The sequence below is a fragment of the Molothrus aeneus genome, chromosome 5 (genome assembly GCF_037042795.1).
Source record: "Molothrus aeneus isolate 106 chromosome 5, BPBGC_Maene_1.0, whole genome shotgun sequence".
NCBI classification, from domain to species: Eukaryota; Metazoa; Chordata; class Aves; order Passeriformes; family Icteridae; genus Molothrus; species Molothrus aeneus.
Genome location: NC_089650.1, coordinates 4,500,135 through 4,522,300, shown reverse-complemented (window position 1 = coordinate 4,522,300; position 22,166 = coordinate 4,500,135). Strand labels below are relative to the sequence as shown.

At 44.6% G+C, this 22,166-nt stretch overlaps 1 protein-coding gene across 1 annotated transcript in view; it reads right to left on the bottom strand.

Annotated features, from left to right (window-relative positions):
- MICAL3 (microtubule associated monooxygenase, calponin and LIM domain containing 3) overlaps window positions 1-21,774 on the bottom strand; it is a 160,398-nt gene extending 138,624 nt beyond the window's left edge. The window contains exon 1 of the mRNA XM_066550226.1: window positions 21,571-21,774. The gene's annotated coding sequence lies outside the window, so the exon portion shown is untranslated. The remainder of the gene's footprint in view (window positions 1-21,570) is intronic.
- Window positions 21,775-22,166: the final 392 nt, after the last annotated feature.

Below are 22,166 nucleotides of genomic sequence, written 5' to 3'. Positions count from 1 at the left end.
ATGGTTTTTTGAAAAAGAACTCTTCATGTTACAAAATTACAAAACAGGCTGGTTAATTAACTCGGGACTGCCCTGAGGAACAGAAGGCTTGAACAATAGAAGCTTCCAGAAAAAAAAGATAAAATACACAGTGAAACAAAAGTTTAAAAAAAGATCCTGTGAATGCCAAAAGCAAAACAGGCTGCCTCCACTAGGTCAGTCTTCTGAAAAGGTCAAACACCTTTTAAAAACAAGAGTACAACAAAAGAGATGACAGAGCAGAACACTGCATTCTTATTTCTCAAGTTATCCAGACTGCAGTAAAATAATAGAAAGTGTGTTCTCTCCTATGAATCAGGACTCTCTCAACATTTAAATCGGAATGATAATTCCACAAACAAACATTTCAGAATCAAATATTGAGGCTCTTGCCATAAAACAATTTTGTTAAAGGAACAGAAGTAGTTCATGGGGGCCATCAGGTGTGACAAACATTTCAGAAACACTACAAGTGCCAAGGAAAGGCTTCTGGAACACTGTAGGTAGATAAATAAAACACACTATCCACTTCAGAAACAAACATTCTAGTGACCAACCCCCAGACTTAAGCAGGTCAGATTTTATAACATATCTGTGAATCACCAATCTCTTAAAAGCAAGCGCAGAAGGAAGAGGCACCTTTGTCACAGAAGGGGCTCAATGCACACATCCCTAGAAATAACTCCCAGCATGCAGCCCAATGCAACTGCCAACCTCACCACCAGCCACCCAAATTTTTAATTTCACAGTATATTAAAAAGGGTTTCAGGTTCACTCAAACAGCATTCACTTTCCCACAAAGCAGCACTACTTGGGGAAGTGAACAGTGGTCACAAAACAGTGATTCCCATTCAAAAAGTCAAGAGACAGAAGTACAATTAATATTTTCAGCAAGGGATAGTTATGCTTAAAAAAAAAACAAAAAAAAAAAACACCTAGGGTTCGTGACTCTTTTGGGAAGGGAGGAGAGGGTGGAAATTTTTATTTTGTCTTTTAATACTTTTCTGCAAGTAGGCATTTGGACACATTGTATGTGCCAAGTGGCTCAGTTACAAGCTATCACAATTTTCCCAGGCCTGCATCTCTTCACACCCACACTGGTATCTTGCAAGTCCATACCCACATGACATGCATCTGTAAAAACAGATGTAGGACTTCATTAGTACATGTACAAATATTCATTAGCTGCTACTCATGCCCAGAAACACATCTATCACATCTGCAAGACAGCAAAAGGTTCCCTGTTCCTGGGATCAGTGTATTAAGAGCCCTGGATTCCTATCCTAGCTGTGTCTACACTCATGAAGGTCAGCTCCAGAACAATCATGCTGCATTTCATTTATCTCCCTTCAGAAACTGAGGGGACAAAGCTCATTACCCATTTGGTAAAAGGGCAGGGACACCTAGAGATGAAGGAATTTCAGTGCCATGTTAGATCAATAGTATTTTCATCACTTGAAAAGGTAATTGCTGCTTTCCTAGATAAGGGCAGATTGCAGACAGAAACCCTGTCAGGCTGCAAAAGCCTAATCTCACCTAGAGAGCAAAGTACAGGAGACAGGCAGAAAAGCAGCCACCAATGTCACCAATGTCACACTCCTGAGCAGTACAGAGCGTGTGTGCGTGGGGAGTCCACCCTGCTCGTGTGTGCAGCTGGAACAGGAATGAAACTGGGTCCTTCCTTCCCAGTTTTGTTTGCTTTCAATTTCTCTTTAGGCTGAATAACATTCAGACCCATCAGGGTTAGAGCTCTAATTTTTCTCCAGAATTTGTTTAAAGACTGCAGTGACTCCACCTGCTTTTACACTCCTCCTTCACAAAGCAGGCAGGGCATCTTATTTCAAGTTTCTCAGCAGAGACACAAGAAACTCCATTCCTGAGGGTGGCTGCTCATCCTGAAGCAGTGAACAGGTCACTTCCCACCACTCTGAGTACAGCCAGGATTTAAGTCAATTCCATTCCAACGCTTCACAAAAGTCCTGGCATAGTCTGCCCCTCCTCTTCTTACATTAAATCAGCATCCCAAGACTTCACTACAGTAAAAGGTGCCCTCCTGAATCAGTGCCAAGCCCTTTGAAGGAAGCATAAAAGAGGCACTACATGGCAAGACATATCAACCTAACACAATTAGGTACTTAAATATCCACCTGAAAACTAACAATACAAACCCCCCCCAGACCCCCCTTCCAAAAAAAACCAAAAACCACCCCCAACAAAAACAAACAAGCAAAAAAAAAATCCAGAAAAGAAAACAAAACCAAAAAAACAAAAACAGAAAACCCCACAGCTTTTTAAGTACCAACTGCTTTTCACCAAACTGCTCCTAATCACCAGTCAACAGGAAAATGCAGTCATGTGTTCAGTTATTAAAAGCTTTGATTGTTTTACATACTCAGTAGTAATTAAGAATGAGCAAGTAGCATATATTTTGTTAGGAAAAATATTATGAGGTCATGTAGAGGAAGAGGCAAATTTTGTTATAAAAACAGCTGGTACAGGCAGAAGTGACAATGTTCACTTGCCCAAGCACACCTGAAGCAGCTGGCAGAGCTAAGAGGAGAAGCAGACAGCAGCTAACAGAAAACTACATTAATTACTGCTCCTTTAGGTTCTCAGCTGGGGCCCTGGACACACAGAACAGTCAGAATACCAGCCTAGGAACCAAAACCCTACATGGGAAAGGAATAATGGTTCAATAAAAATGGTGATTTTATGGCACCTCATCTAACCACTGGATGTATTTCTCTCCTTTAATAATTTGCATTTCTTGCCTCTTTCTTTCATAAAAGCTTGTAATACTTCTCTTGGAACATTCCTCCCTCTTCTCCACAGGCACTATGTCCTCCCAAATCCAACATCATTAAGCAACAACTTTTCCCTGTCATTCACCACAAAATCCTCCTCCCTGACCAGCAATGCCACCGTGGCAGTTATGGATCCTGCAGTGAACCCACCCCGTTTCACATCTTTTATTCCAACAAGGCTATTTTTAAACCCAGATCAGATTTCTGATAAGACTCTGTGCACTCTCAGACAGCTGTGCTGTGTGACAAGAGCAGGCAAAGAGGACACAGAACCCCAGGATTTAAAAACCAAGCAACTGGAGGGCAGGGGCACTGCCCAAGACACTCCTAAAAATCCTACAATTGTTTTTTCTTTTGTATTTAGTCGTAGTGATTGCTGCTGTTGTTTCAGATCTGAAGAACCTGAGGGCCTTAAAGCCTGTCTATTTACCAAAAAGGAATATACTTCACTGCACAATGTAGTCATAGGAGAGCTGTATCTAAAGCCTGTTTAGAAAACAATGAACAATTGTCTTGACTTAATATCTTCAGAACTGTAACTCCACTATTATCAATATTTAAATCAAGTGTAAAAGATAACTTCTCATAGCAAGCACTACATACTCACTTTATCCCACTGGCTCTGCAGCAATAAAGCTTAGTTGAGAAAAGTCCTAGTTCAAATATGCTGCCATATCAGGAAAAGCAGGAAAATCGTTTTATAAAGGAAAAGCAGAAATCAAGAAAGGAATTTTGTTTGTTTGTTTCTAGAGCTGCCTTTTCATTTAAGAAAACACAATGGAAAGCATAAAACCCTCAGAAGAATGAAGCAGACAACAGTGCCCTAAGGGAAAGAGAAAGAACACAGATGCTGTGTTCCAACAGCAGGCAAGAATTACTGGGCTGGAGATGGCTGAGTGCTGCAGAACCAAAGCCCCCAAAATCCATAAATATAAATTTATGAATATACCTGGGCTGCCTTCTTAACAGCTGCCATGTTACAGTGCACCTGCTAAGCACCTATTCCATTCTGTCTGTGGGGTTTCCTGAGTTAATTCAGCACTCACAAAAGAGCCAGCACATCTTGCAGGAGCCTGGGGATAGCAGCATTTACAAGATCACATAAAAAGGTGACAAGCAGCAGCTATTACACTTCCACTAAAAAATCAAAATAGATCTCTGAGCAAATGCAGGACATTTCAACTGCTTATCCCCTAACAAAAGGGCCTCCAGGAAATATTTTCCTAAATACCAGTCACACATGGTATTGTTTCTTTCACTAGAGCACACATTCAAGGTCACTCAACCTCCCCAAATCCTACTTCTTCATTTAGCTGTTTTCTGTGGATCCTCAGATACAGGACCCTTAAAAGCTTTTTCTCTCTTCATTTCATCCTGTCCAAGCCCTAGGAGAGCCTGCTAGGTTCAGCAGACTCCAGCACTAAGCAATGCTCCGTCCTATACATTTCCCCAAATTCTCTCCAACAGCAGGGCAATTTGATGGATTTCCCCAGCAGCCTCGTAAAGCGCATGCCATGCACCAGATGTTCACTCACCCAGAAGCTCACAGCCTGCCACCAAGGGGAAAAAAAGGTGGGCAACAGCTCTTAATTCTTCCTATCTGGCTGAAGAAGCATCTCCCTCCTGCGTGCTGCATTCCTGCATTCCGTAGAGCCACTGCAGTGCTCAGAGCAGGCAGAGTTGCAGGAGCAGCTGGAAAACAGCCGTGCTCTCCTACGCTGAGCAGAGGTGTCCATCCAGAGCCAGGGTGGGTTTTGCTCAGCAAACCTATGTTCCACAGCCCCCTTACCACAGGGTGGGGCACACTGACAAGTGGCCATTGGAAGGTGGTCACCAGGGCAAGAGAGGATAATTAAAAAAAAAAAAGCCAGAAAATTTCCTCCATGTGTGTAGGAAGGGAAAAGAGTAAGTGGAGCAAATAATGAGTGAAAGAATGGAGTCAGTATGCAAAGAAAATTATTTACTGAACAGACTATTCGTGCTGCTGACCTCAGTCCATTCCTCTCCAAGTTTTAACTCCTTAGAGTCAGGGCTCTGCCTGGGAGAGGAGGTCACAGCTCATCTCCATTGCCCTGCCATTAACCACTGTAGGATGTAAGCAGCAGATCCTGCAGTGAGACTCCAGGGAATGCTCTGCTGCTCCATTTCACAGCTCTAGGGAGCTCTCACAAACCAGAACACACATCAAAAGCCTGGTTGGTCCAATCATGTTTCCCTCCCATACCTGGCAAGAAAAGCCCCTCTAAACCCAGAGCTGAAGAGGCTGGCTGGAGTTCATATTGCCACCATTTCTAAGACCTTCACAGAAAGAATTATTTTTCTGCAGCACTTGAGTATTATCAGGTTTTAGAAAGTTGATGCCTGCCAAACATTCTTTTCCACAACAAGAAGTGCTGTATGCAAGTTAATCTCACACCCATGACCTTGTTCTTGCCACCTAAAGATTTTGCTGTCATAACAAACCCCATAGACATTGCACACATTTAACTGTGGCATAAACTGGAATATGCCACAGCAGCTTGTATTTCACACAGCAGCAGCTATCCCAGCAAATGGGAATACTAATACCTTTTGCATTTGTTCTTGGGGATACAGGTTTTTATAACTGAAAAAAAATGCTTCAAGTCATGACTGCGTTTGAGAACAGGCTTAAAGAACCTATCTGGCTCTCAGATTCCCTGATACTTATTAAGGATATTCTCTCCATATTGGAGCCTACATGGTGAAGCAAGCATCAAACCCCACTGATACCATGCAACATCCAATGTAACAACCCAGCATTTAATTCACAGCACTGGAACACCTTCTACCCCACACCATTGCAAAGAAACTTTGCTAAATACACAACAAAGTCCCTGACTTTGTGGACAGGTTGAAAGCTGCTCCCAAAGGACTCCATTCAATCAAGTAAGGAATTAACACTGAGCACTTGCAAGTGCCATTGTAGCCTATGAAGCACACTTCTAGTAAATAATCCAACCTAGCTTGAGCTAAGGCAGCTGTTAGGAGAACCAAGCTCAGCTACCCACTCTTGTGAATCATTTCCTGAATTGCTGTAATTAGCACAGCATTGTAAGGCAATTCATGCTCAAACCCAACAGAAGTCAACACTCATCTTAATTTACTCTGCGAATCTCAGAGCACTTGGTTCCCAGACCATTCCCTTCAAGATGCACCTCTGCTATGACACCAGCAGGAGAAGGAAGAACTGAGACCAGCGTGCAGTAGGCACTGGCCTGCTGGGCCACGACTGACCTGCACATCTGGAACCTGCTTGGCCGCGTCCTTTCCTCTCTTTTCACGACTCTCAACTTTGATGTGTGCTTCACATTTCTGAAAGTCTTTGCTTTCTCCACAGCCTAGAACCAAAGCACTCTGCTCGACAGCTGAATGCACAGGCAGACCCTGGCTGTGAGAAAGGATTGTGCCCAGAAATCACCATCACTGCTTGCATGAATGCTAAGAAGGATTCACCAACATTTTCCACTGGCATTGGAAAAGTCTTGACTGTCTGGGATGTTTTCCTGTGTGCTGGTTGATCCCTACAGCTTTATGAAACCTGTTAGCTTCTCTCACCCTTGGAGAGCCAGACTTTTGATATTATAAACCTTGAGCTCATTGAGAGTTTGATGAAGCATAAAATAAGCATAGTTTAACAGTCAAATGAACAACAAAGGGCCTTTTGTGATAGCTGGAGAGTACAGGAATGGAGCAGCAAAGAAATTAGGACTAAGAAAAAGACAACCCCTTTTACATGGAGGTGACATCCTGTGACTTTTGATTAATAATTTGATTTATCAGTGACATTATATATTTCAAATTAATACATTAACTTTAATTCTTGTCCTGACACAACCCATCTGAAGACTTTAGATCTAGACAGAAAATTATATAAAGTAGAGGAGTACAATGTGATAAGGAAATCTGACCTCTGGAAAAACATTTTCTTTGAATTTTTTTGGCAGAGGGTAAACAGTAAAGTCCCCAGGTTTTTGGCACAAGGAAGGAAGACTTACAAAATCCTTCTCTTTAAAAAAAGTAAATTTATTTTTCTTGTGTAATAGTACCTTACTGCTCCATGGGAGCTACAGTTCCAAGGTGACTATCTCAAGATGAAGCTCACCTTAAGATGGCAGAATTCACCACAGGTGAGAACAAGTCATCTTTTTATAGCAGAGAATCAAGGACAGTGCACAGCAGCCCCTGAAGTAAAACATTTGGTTTTGGCAATGTTTCATTTTGGGAACACACACAATTTAAACTGGAGGGGTTCTGATGAAGCAAAACACAAAGTAAACAAGTCATCTTTAACACAGTTTCAACCCACCTTAGAGAAGGGAAGATACAAATGTATTTTTTTTCAATCTAGACTTTCAGAGGATCACTAAACATTTTAATTCCTTCTACCCTAACACTGCAGCATTTTAGAGGACTGTTGCTTCAGTAACTATTTAGAAATAAACTCTCCAGAGAGCACATGGCACTAAAAACAAGCCACTCCAGACTGATGAGCCATCCAGACAATGGTCCAGAAAAGGGCACATTAGCAGAAGAATTCTCCTAAGGAGGAAGCAAACATCTCAAGTGACACTCTGCAAGCAATTTAGCTGGGGTAGATCACAGCTGATACTGTACCATTTCTAAATTAGCATTAACCAATTCCTCTCCCAGAAAAGAACACAGCAAAGTGCACAGCTAACCCAACCCTCGAGGCATGTCCTGGACACACTTCTTGGTCCTACTGGCTCATGGCTATTGCCACCAAAATGTGTAAGCAGCCCTACTATTCCTGGGAAGTCTCCAGTGTGTTTACATTCTGTTTATAAGCAGCAAATGACACAAAATCTGGAAGAAACCTGAAGTACCTGGAGTGAGGCACCAACTTTCCCAGGCTCACCAGGGAAACCAGCCACAAAGGCTAACTCCAAACCAGTCTTCCTTTACAATCAGCACAGCAAGAGGCACAGCTCTAGAGAGCCCTGAATGGGAACCTTGCCTAATTAATGAATTAGTGATTTAGTGCAGCAAAGTGAATCATCAAAAGCATGGTGCATTCTCCAAAGCTGTTTACCCTTCCAGACACAGAAAAATCATATTAGACTTCCTCAAATGGAGCAGAAGCAGAACTCTGTTTATACCAGATGGAGTACCATACACCATGTACACAGACTGCTATTAAAGAAATTACTTTCTGCCACAAAACAAAACAACCCAATAAAAAAAAAAACAAACTAGTGAAACATTGCTAGATTTAACTGTTTAAAGCATGATTACCAAACAAACACCTGCCCTCATTGCTCATTTCTGTGCACATCACCACAGAGGAGATAAAGTCTACTGTCCTCCCCGTCATTCCTTCAGTCACATAACCATGCTGTTGGAAGTGCTGGAGGACACTGCTCAACACAAGATCCAGAATAACCTATCCCATGGGAATCACTGATGGATATCAATTAGGTTTGTGCTCTTACACTGGGTTAGAATCACATTTGCCTTCTGCCTGCTTTACACTAAATTCTTTAATGAGCCCTGAAAAACATGTAAGTGTTAAATGGTGCAAATCACTACAAGCTGCAGCATCTCACAAAATTGAGCAGATTTGATATTGTCCTTTACATCCAACACAACAAGATTTTTTAACAATTGTGTAAGTCTACACAACATATTTAGAAATAACAAGAGGAAGGCAAAAAGGGGCTCCCAACTGTTTTGTTCAACCAGGGCAGCTCCATCATGCTCATAAAGAGATAGAAATATTAGATAGGACTCACACAGCCACAAGCACTTTTATTAGTACAGCAGAGATATGATCCCACAAAAATGCTGCTGCTCTGCCTACACTTCCAGTGAGAGCTCTCCCCACAGACTCAGAGTAAAGAGATCTCAGTAATCTAAAGGGAGGTCACTGCAAAAGTTATGCTATCCATTGTCACTTCAGAGGTTGCTTAGAAGACTGGAAGATTATACCCTAAGACTTCATCAGACACGTCAACCAAAGTTCATTCCAAAGCATCTTACAGGCATGAAAATGAAAGATATAAAGTAAAGCTTGAAAGAGTTTTATTAAAAGCCTTCAATGCACTACAATGTCCTCTTCCCTCAACCACATCAGCTCCCAGCATGCCTTGCCTCACTTCAAAGCACTGCATTTTCAGAGGAATTATTTCCAAACAGCAGGGCAGAGAGCAGCAACACAGAACAATTTTCCTGCTGGCCAAAGAGGAAATTCATTCTGTAAATGGGCTATTTCCCAGATTTTAATTAAGCTGTGCAACTGGAATCCTAATGCAGGCAAACACAGCAAAAGACCCACAAGGTAAGACAAATATTCCTTCACTGAGGTTGGAGCAGAGAAAACGGCAAGATTTCACCTTTGTTTTGTACCCTACAATAACATTTGAGATCATCAGTCTAAACCAGAACTCCAAAATGTAGCATGCTACATAGGAGCAGAACAAGAAAACACATCTCTTGCACAGAGAGATTCCACCTCAAGAGATGAGATGACTGATGGACAAGTGGATCCAAGGCAAGAAGAGAACACAGCAAAAAGGCAAAGCCACTCAAGGCAGATAAGCAGGGGCCTGTTGATTCCACTGCCAAGCTGCTCTGGTTCAGTCAGCTCATGGCAGGTGAGAACATTATGAACTTCTCTGAAGGCATAAGATGAGGCAGCAGCAGAAATATCTATGGGTCCTTTCTCCATGATGGCTGAGAAGCATCCATCTGCCACTCCTCCTTCTGCACAAAGCAAAGAAAGGCCACAACAAGGCTTTGTTGAATGCCTCAAAGCAAGCAGCATCACCAACTGGGACTACGTGTCAAGTGCTCCACAGCATTTCACTCCAGGTAACAGTAGAAAATTAGTTTATGTCTGTAGCTGTATAACCCCACATATGAATGACTTTCAGCAAAAACAGTCATCGTTTTGAACAGTTGAATGTCAAGAAGAAATCCAGACACTAGACTAGTTTTAACCATGTGGCTAGACACAAAAGATCATATCTCAAAGACTCCGTGGAGAAAGAATGAAAAAGGTTAACATATAACAAGGATAAAGATCTGGGAAGAAAGAGATGACAGGCTGAGAGAGACAGGAATGTAGTAAAAAGGTTTTCCTCACAATTTCCATAGCTTTCTTCAGTGACCCTTCTCAAAAATGAAAGGCAGTTTCTCATGTTGTCTATTGCAAAATGACAGGTTCAGAACAGTTGATCCCTATCAGAGCAACCAAGTTTTTGTCTTCAGCAAAAGAACTACGCTGCTACTGCCCTTCAGCAGAAAAGTTATGAACTCCCTCAGGAAGTGTGGGATGAAATACATTCCTCTTTCCTGAAGCTGAAATAATTCTATTGTTAATTTACTGCTGTCTAGGAAAAGCAAGGACTTGCATTTCCTTTCCTAGTCTTACTGAATAACTTTTGAATTGAGTAAATTTAAGTATCTAAAAAAAACCAAGAAAGAACAACATCCTTCAGTTTCCTCTCACTACCAAGGCAAATGATTGCTGCTTGATTAAACTTTAAAAGGAGAAAAAAACAAAAAAAGGAGAGGTATGAGAAGAGAGGCTGCCCACAGAGGTGAGCAACTTCCCCTTCCTTAAATTGCTGCCCATATCTGGGCACTCCATTTCCATCACAAGTCACTCCATACACAAGAGTACCACAGTGCCTCTTCAAACCAAGATACAGCACAGGCAGAATGAGAAGAGCCATGTCTGTTTGCTGTTAACACAAAGAAACCAAATGCTGCTAGAGTCTTATCAACTCATTAATCCATACTCCAACTACCTCAACATTAGAAGGAATCCACAGGTACAGACAACAAATAATTCACTGAAATTGAGCTCATCCTGTGCCCCAAACACTCAGCTGAAATCCAAATGTTTTCAAACCATTCACAAACACCGTCTATTGCAGCTCTCATTCCTTGGCATGTAGGTATTCCCAGGTTCCCCTGGATGCACTTTTCCCTTTCTCCCTCTCCCCTGTGCAATTACAACGTGAGATGTCATTCAGCTGGGGGAAGGAGGAGGAGAAAAAGGAAGGAAAGGGTGGTGAGCTGATGCTCCTGTGCTAGCTTACCTCTTGCTCTATCCCCACGGTTTTGGGCTCCACTCCTAGTAAAAAAACAGTGCCTGCCTCTTGTATCTATCACATCATTTCCAAACAGCAGCACGAGCTCCAGCTTGGTGTCACTGCTATTTTATTTCCACCTCTCTCATCATGAGCAGCATCCCTGGAGCTGACATCTAGGTTACATCCTGCCATAGTCTGCAAAGGTCAGGTCAGTTCTAGGCTCCAGTGCTGCTGGGAGATCTAAAAAACACCTATGAGCAAACACAGCTCCCAGGGGAGCTCACATGAATCCCCCTTCCTGCACTGACCATTGGGAACTGTTCCCTCCTCCCCTTTTTGGATAAAGAGATGAGATTATCATCAGGATCTGCGACAGTAAAAGCGCTCCCAGGAAACCTCTCAGGGATCACATCCACACCAGGAGTACCTCAGCAACACAGCAGCTGGGAGAGCTGCAGCTTGCACCCCTGTATGGACAGCACAGCGTCAGAGCAGCCACAGGGCAGGCGTGTGCCTTGCTCCTGTGTGATGTCCCTGCAGCTACACTGCACTGATGGGGTTTCCTTCACTCCAGGGTGTTAGGACAGAGAAAAGATTCCTAAATCATCAGGCTCTAAGAGCACACACAGGCTCTGCTGTTGCTCTCGTGGGCAATTTCCAGTGGCACAGCCAGAGCAGGAGTTTCCTGCCTCCACCAAGGACAGACAGCAGCAGCACAGACAGCTCTCCCTTCACCTGCAGCTAACCTGAGCTACTCTAAGATTAGGACAGCCCCTGTGACTGCAAAGGGGAAAATGAACAAAATCCTAATCCATTCATGGATTACCCAAGTGACTGAGAAGTAATTTTTAAATCCTGCAAGGAAAGAGGAACAAGTCCAAGCTCTGCCTCAGCTTTCTCCAAGAAGTGTCACCAGCTCTGCATTACCATGTGTACACCAGGAATTCAAGATCACTCATGGCAAAGTAACAGCGCCAGAGCCTTTATCAAGAGAGCTGCACCTGCAAAAGAACTGAGATTTCTCATGTGAGGCATGTTCATAGGATATCTGAAACCCAGAGGGGCAAGAAAGCTTAGAATAAAATGTCATCCTGACCTCAACCAGCTGCATTTAGGTTTAGCCCAGGAATACACAGTTACATATTATTTACAGATCCTTTCTTAATGCACAGCATAGTCAGAAACAGGACTTGTACTCAAATTTATTGAATATTGATACATGTAATTCAGCAGCAGCATAACTATTAGTTACTTCTTCTGCACAAATACTTAGAATTAACTGGTAAAAGAGAAATATTTATGGTAGTCCTGTAACACTGAAGAGGAGTTCCCCATCCATTAATACAATAATTACAGGATTACCAACATCACAAATTAGCTGTAAGGTGTGCCTTCTATGTAATTTAAGACATGAATGAATACAAGTCCAGCACACCTAGTTAAGCCATCTACTTAGACACAAGTATTTCAGCAAGCTACCAGCTAAATACAAACACATTTCTTTTCTTAACTGTAGGGTGATTTTTAAGGATGAAAGTGCCATGGACTTCTGGCTAGTTTAAAGAGGCACTGCCAACTTCAATCTAACTCTAAGTCTAGTTTTGTACCAGAAAGCTTTCACAGACTCTCAGGCCAGCAGAAATATTCCCATGATTGAAGAGCTTAATTCCCATGCAGGGAGTTATTTTTACTGAACATATCCCTGCAGTGCAACCAACCCAAACACAAGTACTGAAAATGTGACAGTGAGAAATAAATGGAATATGTATATTATAAGAAATACATATATAAAATATATGTATTTTATATAAGAAATATAAGAAAATATATTAGCGTAACTTTCAGTAAGACTAGTACATTTCAAGCAGTGCATAATTACTGAAAGAAAACCTTGTTTATTTCATTTTTCAAAGCTCAGTTACCTTGTATATTTCAAAGTTTCTAGCTAAAAGGAGCCTCATGGATAATCAGTTTCAGTATACCCAGCCTGTCCACTGAGAGGCCATTTATTTGCTCAGCTTCCCCTAAGTCCACTGCACCAGCACAGACAAAGTTCATTTAAAGTGCAGAATAACCAAGAACGCCAATTTGGAGTCTAACACTCAAAGATTTCCCGTAGATTCTTCATTTTTTTTTCAACTTTCAAAGAGGCACAACAGGACCAACAAGGGAAGCAGCATTTTTTTGTCGTGTCAGACTTAACAGTAGCTTTTATCGAGATGGAGGGATCGTTTCCAGGTGCTCCGGAGCACTAACCTTAAAGGGATGAGGTAAGAGAGGACTGCATGAGGTAAGAGAGGTCTTCTTCAGTATATAGAATTAAGGCATTGCAGTGAATGGATAACCGGGTTTTTATTATCATACAAGAAAAAAACTATCTTTAGAAGCAGCGGCCCTTGTTAAGTACTAAACACCTTAAAGACATCTCAGGACAACAGCCCGCAGAAATTAAGAATGAACCATAATACAACAACTAGAGGAACAGAGGCACAATTATTACAATCCCTCGCACTGCCTTTATCTCGAATGACAATACAAGGGCTAAAGGCGAGACAAGCAGCAGCCTGTGCGAGCTGCGGGCAGTTTATGCCGTGCCTCACGTAGGGGTGCCGTAAGCTCCGTGTGACGGAAGCACCGGCAGCACTCCGTGACCCTGCGGCGGCCGCGGCCGGCGGGCGCTGCGAGGCACCGCTCGGGGCGATGAGGCCGAGCCGCAGCAGCCGCGCGGTGCCCTCGGGGCTCAGCCGCCCGCTCCGGCCCGGGTCCGCCCCGTTCCTGCCCGGCGCCGAGCCGTGTAACCGGGGCACGGAGCCGGCACGGACCGGCGGCAGGGACGGCGCTCCGCTGCCCGCTGCCCGCCACAGCCGCCGCTCCCCACACGGCGCGCAGACCCCGCTCCGCGCCCCGGGGCCGCTCCCCACGCGGTGCCGCCTCACGACGGGGACCCTCCACCGCCGCCCCCGCCCCACCTGCCGACCCGCAGCCCTCCCGCCCCGCGGCGGGCACTTGCCTTCGCTTCATGCCGCTGTTCGGGGGCGGCGGAGCGGGGCTGAGGCTGGAGCAGGGCTGAGGCTGGAGCGGAGCGGGACCGGCCCGTCCCTGCCCGCCGCGGGAGGGGCGGCTGCAGTCGCGGCGGCGCGCGCGCGCACACCTTGGCAGCTCGCGCTGTCGCTGCCCCGCCCACTGCCCACCGCGCGGGCAGAGCCCCCTTCCCGCCCGGCCCTTCGGGCGGCGCACCGGGGAAAGGGGAGGGGCGGCGGTAAACGGCGGCTCCGCAGCCGCTGGGCACGCGGTGGAGAGGGGGGACAAGGGGAGGAGAGCGAAGGCAACGGGAAAGCAACAGGTGTGGCGGAGAACGGGCACCCATGCCCCGCGCGGTTCTCCCCCGACAGCCCCTAAACCCTCCCGCTGCTCCCCCGCCCTGTGTGGCAGTGGTACGCTCCCACCGCTCGAATTGCAACCGGCCGGGCGGGGATTGGCGGAGATCAAAAAAAGGGGCGGGGCCAGGCAGCGGCCGTTTAAAGCGCCCCCGGGCGGAGGGTGCGCGCATCGGGGGCGCGCCCCGTGCCCCGCCGGTGGAGCCGAGCGATGGCACCGCAGGAACCGGCAGGGGGAGGGCGGCAAATAAATCATATCTAAGGGTGGCCGCAGAGACGCTTGTAAAGTCATCTTGAGAAAAGCCCGGGGATGTTTTTTGGCTCGGGGGTGGCCGTAGCAGCTCGTCCCGTTGGGACCGTGATGCGCTCGGGGACAGCTCCGTGCCCCTGCTCTCGGGAAGTGCAGTAATTACATATCCTCTCAAAAGAGAGACATAGTTCTCCCAGGAAAATCCTGGGAAGCTGTGTAGAAGCTGTAGGAAACTTAGAAGAAAGAATTTAAACAATTATTATCTCTCTTTCTGTAATTGCTGTTTACAGATGAGTTCTCTAGAGTGTACTATTCATAGCTCATAATAGTGTGAGAGAAGATTCCTAAAGGCCAATCAGGTCTTAAGTCCACCGTTGTTTCTATAAGAACTGTAGATTTCTAATAATAAAGTGTCTTCATGCCTTCTGATGATGGAGTCTCTGTATCACCTTTACCTGTCCCCAGTACCCCTACAGCGACAGGGAGGATGAGCAGCGTTGCAGCAGGTGGATGCTGCTGCCATCATCCTTGTCTCCTGCTAATCAACTCAGCCTGGGAGCCCCAAATATTGGCTAATCCCTCAGGTCACACCGAGGTGACAGTGTTGGTACTGGCTGGACTGAGGAATGAGCCAGCCCTGGTCTTTGACACAGCACTGAGAGGAACCCAGAAATGTCCAGCCACAGCCTTGCAACCCTACCTTAAGAGAAGTTTTGGTCTCCATAGCATATTAGAGATTCTGGTATGAAAAGTAGTCAGGTATTGTAGTAACACAGAATAAAGCACCAAGCAGATATCATTCATAAGAGATGCATAAAATGAGTTAATGATATGGCTGAGCAAATTTTTACTACAGTGGGGTATGACAAATATCAGCCAGAAGTGCACAATTCCCAACTCACTATCTATATCCATGTCTGAGAACAGATGGAGGAAAGCCTTTAGCTGATCTAAACTTGGCTCAACCCACCCTGTTTACTGATGGAGTTTCCATGAGCAGAGAAATTAGAGCTACTGGTTGCAATCACGGGAGAGCCTCTGCCTGCTGATTCACCTTCCATTATCTGTTCAAAACCAACATTTGCAGGTGTCCTCCCCTGCAAAGACGCAGGCTGGGGGTGTGTTAATTACTGAAAAATGAAAGCAGATGGAGGAGGGGGTTTATACACAGTGATAGAGGAGATGTTTGGAAATGCTCTCCCGGGGCCTGACTCGCACAGAGTTTGCAGTGATTACTGGCTGAGCACTCTGAACAGTCAGGAGGAGAGCTGGCAAGTTGAACAGAAACCTTTGTAAAGTGCTAATAAGGACCCAAACAATTCCCATTAGGGAACTGCAGAGCCATCTGCACTCTAGCATCAGGCTGCCTATGGCATCCACAGCAAGGCTTGTATGTCTTGGCTCGATATTTTGGAATCCAGCACCAGAGAGGCTAAGTCATATGACAGGGTTATTTGCATCATTATGCTGCTGGATTCCCAGAGAAGTTTGCAGCAAGAGGAAGGGTTTAAACAAGTAGAACTGAAGCAGAAACAAAGGACTGTAGTGCCTCTGCATGTCCCTTGTCACCGGGTGCACGTGGTGGGCAGAGTGGGAGGAGGGTGGCAGGCAGTACTGTACAGAACTTTAGGCTAATAAAGCACACTCACAAAAACTGCAACATCAGTACAGAATGGGCTCTTTTGCAACACAAAAACAAGCTAAGGCAGCTGAAATCACAGCTCGGTTAGAAGCCTGATGTTCCAGGCTGGTGATGGGCAAGGCAAGCCCAGCACCATCATCTCCCCCGAGGGTTTTACAGAACCGCTGGTTTGCACCGGGCTAGGGAACAGTGTACCCAGCCAGGCAGTGATGGATTCCCTGTGAATTCCTGCCTGCAGGCACTGTAAAACTGGGTGTTGGCACTCCAGAAGTGACCTCTAGTGAGCAGAGCAGCTGTTGAAGAAGTAGTTCCAAACCAACCCAGGGAAAAATATTGTGGTTCCAGACTGAGCTTTTTCAAGGAGCTGAGCTGCTGCTGCTCAAAATAAAGTCAGAGTATGGCACACTGTCCCATTTTCAAAAGTCTATATGGAAAAATAAGAAAAAATAGAAATTTTATAGAAAAATAAGTCTATATAGGAAAATAATATACAGAAAAATATTTTTTATGTATTCCAAGAGAAATTTTTGAAGGCTCGTAAGGCCCAGATGTTGCTCCCAGTCAGACAAGGAGTATAACAAGGAAGGCAAGTTACAGAAGAAAATTCAAGAAAGTTTTTGGTATCGCTAGGAAATCAAAGGTATTTTCACAGTAAAAATAGCCAAGGAATCTTAAATTCTATTTTGACAACCTTCCAAGGTTCAGGACTAGCCAGGTGCATGCTCCTGTGGGAATTTGTAATCTCTTTTAACCAAGAGCACCAAGTTCCACAGGAAGCATACTGTCCCAGAGCAGAGTCCCCACATCTGGAAACAGGAAGTAAAAACACAGCAAGCAGATTTTCAAACAAGGAGGTGATCACCAAATTAGAGCACTGGAAGGGATACTGAGAGGTCATCTAACTCCATCCCTGTGAAAGCATCTCTGTCCCATCTGTTTTACCTCTTAAAGACCTCCCCAGTGCAGACACCACAGTCTATCCAGGAAAGATGTTCTTCTCTCATGATTTACTCTTCTTGCCTTTAGAAAGTCTCCCCTAATGGTAAAGCTGGATCTCTTTTACCATAATTTACATGTACTTCTCATCCTACCCAACAGAGACAAAAAACCCATTTGCTCCTCTCACTGCTGCAACAGCCTTTTAGATGCATGAAGATTTCTCATGTCACTTTTCACATTCCCCAGACCTAAAACTCCATTTTTTCTTGTCTGTCCTCCTAGTTTAGATTGGGTGAGGCTCTGTTGATTCATGGTACTCCCCTTTGGTGGCTCTCCCTTTAATCCATGTCTTTCCTGAATTTCTCTCAGCGGGAACAGCATGCAGTGTGATCCCAGCTGAGGCCTTACCAGTGCAATGCAGAATGGAAGGAGCACTTGGTGTGCTGTACATCCCTCCCGTTTGTACATTTTAGTGTGACATTTACAGTGACAAAGGATTTGTTGTTGTTGTTTTTTGCTTCAGTTTGTAAAAGTCAAGGCCACAACATTAAACCAAACTGCCTCTGAAGCCCCTGAGACGCTCTCCATTAACAGGAACTCTTTTCTCCTGTGCACAAGTGTTTCTGTTAAAAGTCACTGTATTTGAATTGCCATCTGCTGTAAGAAACTGAGTTGGGATCTTGATGAGTTACAGTCTTGTTTTCTCATGCTCACACTTACTGGGACAGCTAAGCCTGTTTTGTTTTTTTTTAATGTAAGAGTAATCGGTATACAAATGAGCAGCTAAGAGCTTCCAAAAGATGAACTGTTTTCAGAAGAAACTGAAGGACTAGTCTAGTCTACAGAGGTTTTAAAATTTGCTGGTTTCTGTCCAGTTGTTCTGGAGCACTGACTTCCTAAGGAAGAGCACAAGTGTTCAATCTGTGGTTCAAATGCAAGGCAGAAGTCACCAAGCACCCAGCATTCTCCTGATGCAAGTGATTATTCATTGCACAGGCATTTGAATAGCTGCAATATTTATGAAATGATGTATTCCAACCCCTGAACACATATGCACACCCTAATCCTGACTGATGTTGTGTGCTGAGCTGGGAGCTGAGTTTCAAATGAATTGCTGGTGTTGTTTGGTTGCAAGGAAACAAATACAAGTCTAATTCACGTCAAAAAAAATCTATCTCTTGGCTCACTAAGTAGAATCTCCTGTAGGTAAAAACTTCTGCAGTTAAAGAGGAAAATAAAAAGCCAGCCCATCAGAGCCAGTGAGTTTTGATCATGTAGATAAAGATTTCTAACCCATCAGGCTGAAAAAATAAGTGCTCTGATAGGAACTAATAAGGAAGATTTCTCTGGGGCTACATGCAAATCTGCTGAGTGTTCAGTATAGACTTCAGCATCTGGAACTATTTTAAGAATGAGGGAGGTTCTGGGTCTGTGCATACACACTGCAGACAATTTCACTGCTCACAGATTTTGCCAAGCAGTAAAATATAAAGTTGCAGCTTTGGGTTTGCTGCTATGAGTCAGGACTGTGGGCATATGAGAAGCTGATGAGAAACACACATTTTCACTTCACTATACTGTAAAGCTTTAAGTAGAATCAACACAAACCAAAGGCTACACAAGTGCAGAAAACTCCCTCCCAAAATGGCACATTATGCCAAGGCTGGGAAGAGTAGCCCAGCTGAGTTTCACTTCATGCTTTAGGAATAGCAGTTCAAGTGTGTAAAGAGGTATGAGATCATCCAAAGCAGTAAGACAAGAGTTTGTCAAGGAAGAAAATATGGATATTCAAGAACACCATACCCACATGAAGTACTACTAGACTGCTGGCCTACAATTAATACACCAACCAAAAAAATCACAGGTACAGCATTTCCTTGTACTCAGACAGTCCCCAAGAAGGACCAAAGGGAATGCATTCAAATGTGCCTTGGTGAAATGTAATGGCAACTCCTGCAAGGTCATTATTGAGACCCTTCATTGGTTCTTCACCTAATTTGGACAATAGAAGTTCCCCACAAGAGCTGTCTGTAAAGCAGAGATTGGTTTGCTCCACAGAGCATGCATCAAGGTCTAAAAGGCATGTTTACTATTTGGAGTTTGGATTAGGGAGAGCCTGAGCTATGTTTACTATGCTTGTTTATAAAACAACAGCTTTTTACTCCTTTAAGGAAATGTACAGAGCAGCTCCCTTGTGGTGTTGTGGAAATAACTGACAGCCCCTTCCAAACAGATTTGGAAGTTTCCTTCAAACTCTTAACCATGGTTAGGCTCTCTTTAGCTGTGTTGTCCTGGTTGGGAAGCTTAATGCTTTATCAGAGCTACTGGAACTCTTCTTTGACAAGCTATAAAAAAGACTCTACCTGTGTTCAATCCAAATTCAACACTGTTTAGAGAAGTACTAATAAAAAGGGAAAAGTAAATCAATGAAGTCACTTTATTGATCTTGAGAATGTGGAACTGCTATTAATAAAACATGTTGATGTTGTTTTATAGATAGGTCAAAGTCCTGGTAAGGGTGTGTTTGTCATTCTAATTTTTGTGCAGTTTCATCAACAAAGTATTTGCTCTTGCAGTATTGTAGTTATTCATCTCCTGTTTTCCTCCCCCATAGCCAGAACATCTGCTAAATGTTTCTGAATCCGAGCTTGTTGGGCTAGGGCCCGTTGCTTTTCCATATTTATGAACTGTGTGGTACACTGGCACTCATTCAGCAGCCTGCTTCCCCAGGCTCATGCACAATGACATCAGCTGCTGTGGGTTTGTGTGCAGGAGATCCACATGTGCAGGGCTCACACAGGGGGCTGCAAAAATCCTCTGGCCTCCAGAAGCACTCAAACTCCACTGCTGCCCAGGAACAGAACTATCAATTAACATTTGAGCCATGCAGGGATGAGGAAGAGGAGCTAGAGGTAATTATGGTGTCACCTGGAATTGTAATGAGGAGTAATGGGCTAAAATTGAATGAAAACAGTTCTAAATGACTCTTGAAATATCATCCAAATATGTTTCAGTTCGGTCAAAGAGGCCAACTAAACAAAAGCTACTATGCTTGTGTTAGTTGGGGACAAAGCAGGGACAAAGCAGAAACAGGAGTGCTTCTGGGGATGGAGAAAGGAGCCCATAATTAATTTCTGACTTCTGTTTTTGCTCTGTAGTAGCCCAGGCTGTCATGCCAACACTCACACAGGCACAGCTTTATGCTATTTACACACTGAGGGGAGGGTGCTGTGCCATTCTCGTGCCCACACGTGACTCCCATCACACCGAGAGAGGCTGTGCTCACAAACTGCCCTTGTGTGCCTGGGCTGAGTGACCTGTCCCTGCTCCCTTCCCAGCTGCTCTGCAAACTGTGCCTTTCCAAAGTCAAGGATGCAGGATTTTCAAACCTCATGAGAAACAAGGGACCCCCATCTCTCAACTGTGAGAGCTCTGAGGACCATTTGTCTGCCCAAATGCATGCCAGCAACAGACCACAAGCACAATCACAGCCTAATAGTCTTAATGAGATTACAGCTAGAGATGCCCCAGTGCTGCTGTCTGATTAAGGAACAGAACAAGCACCAAATTCATCTGGAGAAAAAGAAATCTCCTTGCCTTTCAACCTGCAGGTTGATCAGGATTTCAGATCTATGGTGTACAACCTTTGATTTCTTTTCCCTTGTAATTCCTTACGATTGTTTGGGTTTTTTTTTCAATGCATTACTTTCTTTACAAAGCAGTGTATTCATTTCACAGATGACTAAGTTACATTAATATTTTTCAGGACATGATTTGAAACTGATGATCACACTTCTCAGTAACATGACTACATTTATAGATGCCTATTGTTAGCCATGGTAGATTGATCTCACCCAGGCTACTGTCTGTGTGCTTGACTATGACACCCATGTGCCACAGGGGAATGTGGTGGATCTTTGCCAGTATAATAATTCCTTTTATCAGCAGTTTATCTGGAGCATCTGTTTGTCTCATCAGAATGAAACTGCTTGTAACTCTATCCTACGCAGGGCAAATACTCTTTCTGCACCTGTTCAAGCATTTGATTTACTTACTGCTTCAATTCTTAATCTCAATGAAAACAAGTAAGTCAGCTTGTACAACAAAGGCTGGACCCATGAATTAAACGGAAAAGCTGATATAGGAGCATATCAGCTGGCTAGAGCACAAACCTGGCATTAAGGTAGGATTGTGCAGTGCTCACTGCAAACTGCAGATCTCATCGAGCTTCCTGCAAGAAACCTGCTGCTGATGGCAAGGCTGCAGCTCCTGCAGGAATTCATGCCTAGGACAAAAAGCCAGTAGCAGTGCACTCACGGATTTTGCAAGAAGCCTAGAGCTAGCACAAAAGAAAATCCCTCCCCTCAGACACGACAAACCCCGTAATTTCCTGGCCAATGACAAACAATAAATAAATAATTTGCAGCAGAAGGTAGGAGAGGCTGGCTGGGTGGGTACTCACCGGGAATGACCTTCTTCTCACATGAGTCACCTCCTCCCCGACAGGTGCTCCCAGCTCCCCGCCTCTGCAGGGGCAGACACCCAAATGAGAGCCCCTGCCCCTGCCCCTGCCCTGCCCTGCCTCACACGGCTTCTCTTTGCAGCGATTTTCTCCTTCTCCAGGCTGTGAGGTAAAGCCAAAATTTAAAGGAAACGGGATCTCGGATGCGAATCTCCTTGTGTGAGCCTTTGCCAGAGCATCTCCCCGAGCCTCGAGGAGGCTGAGTGATGATGGCTCTGGCTGCCAAGTCGTCACGGTTGCCACAGCAACGGAGCAGTGGTCCCCTGTGGCTGGCTAAGGGAGTGGCAATGGGAGCACCGAATGGATGCCCTGCCTCCTCCTTCGAGGATTCCTCTGACCTGGGTAACCCACCCATTTCTTTAAAAAGGCTGTTTTATGCAGAAGGTATTTCCCTCACACCCCCCCTCCCACCTTGGTTACTCCGCTCACAGAGCTCTACAGCATCTTTAATCTTGTTTCTGCGGTGGAGGAAAGCTGGCATAACCCCGAGAGAGCTGCTGGCTTCCCCTGAGAAATGCCATGCCTTGTGAAAAGAG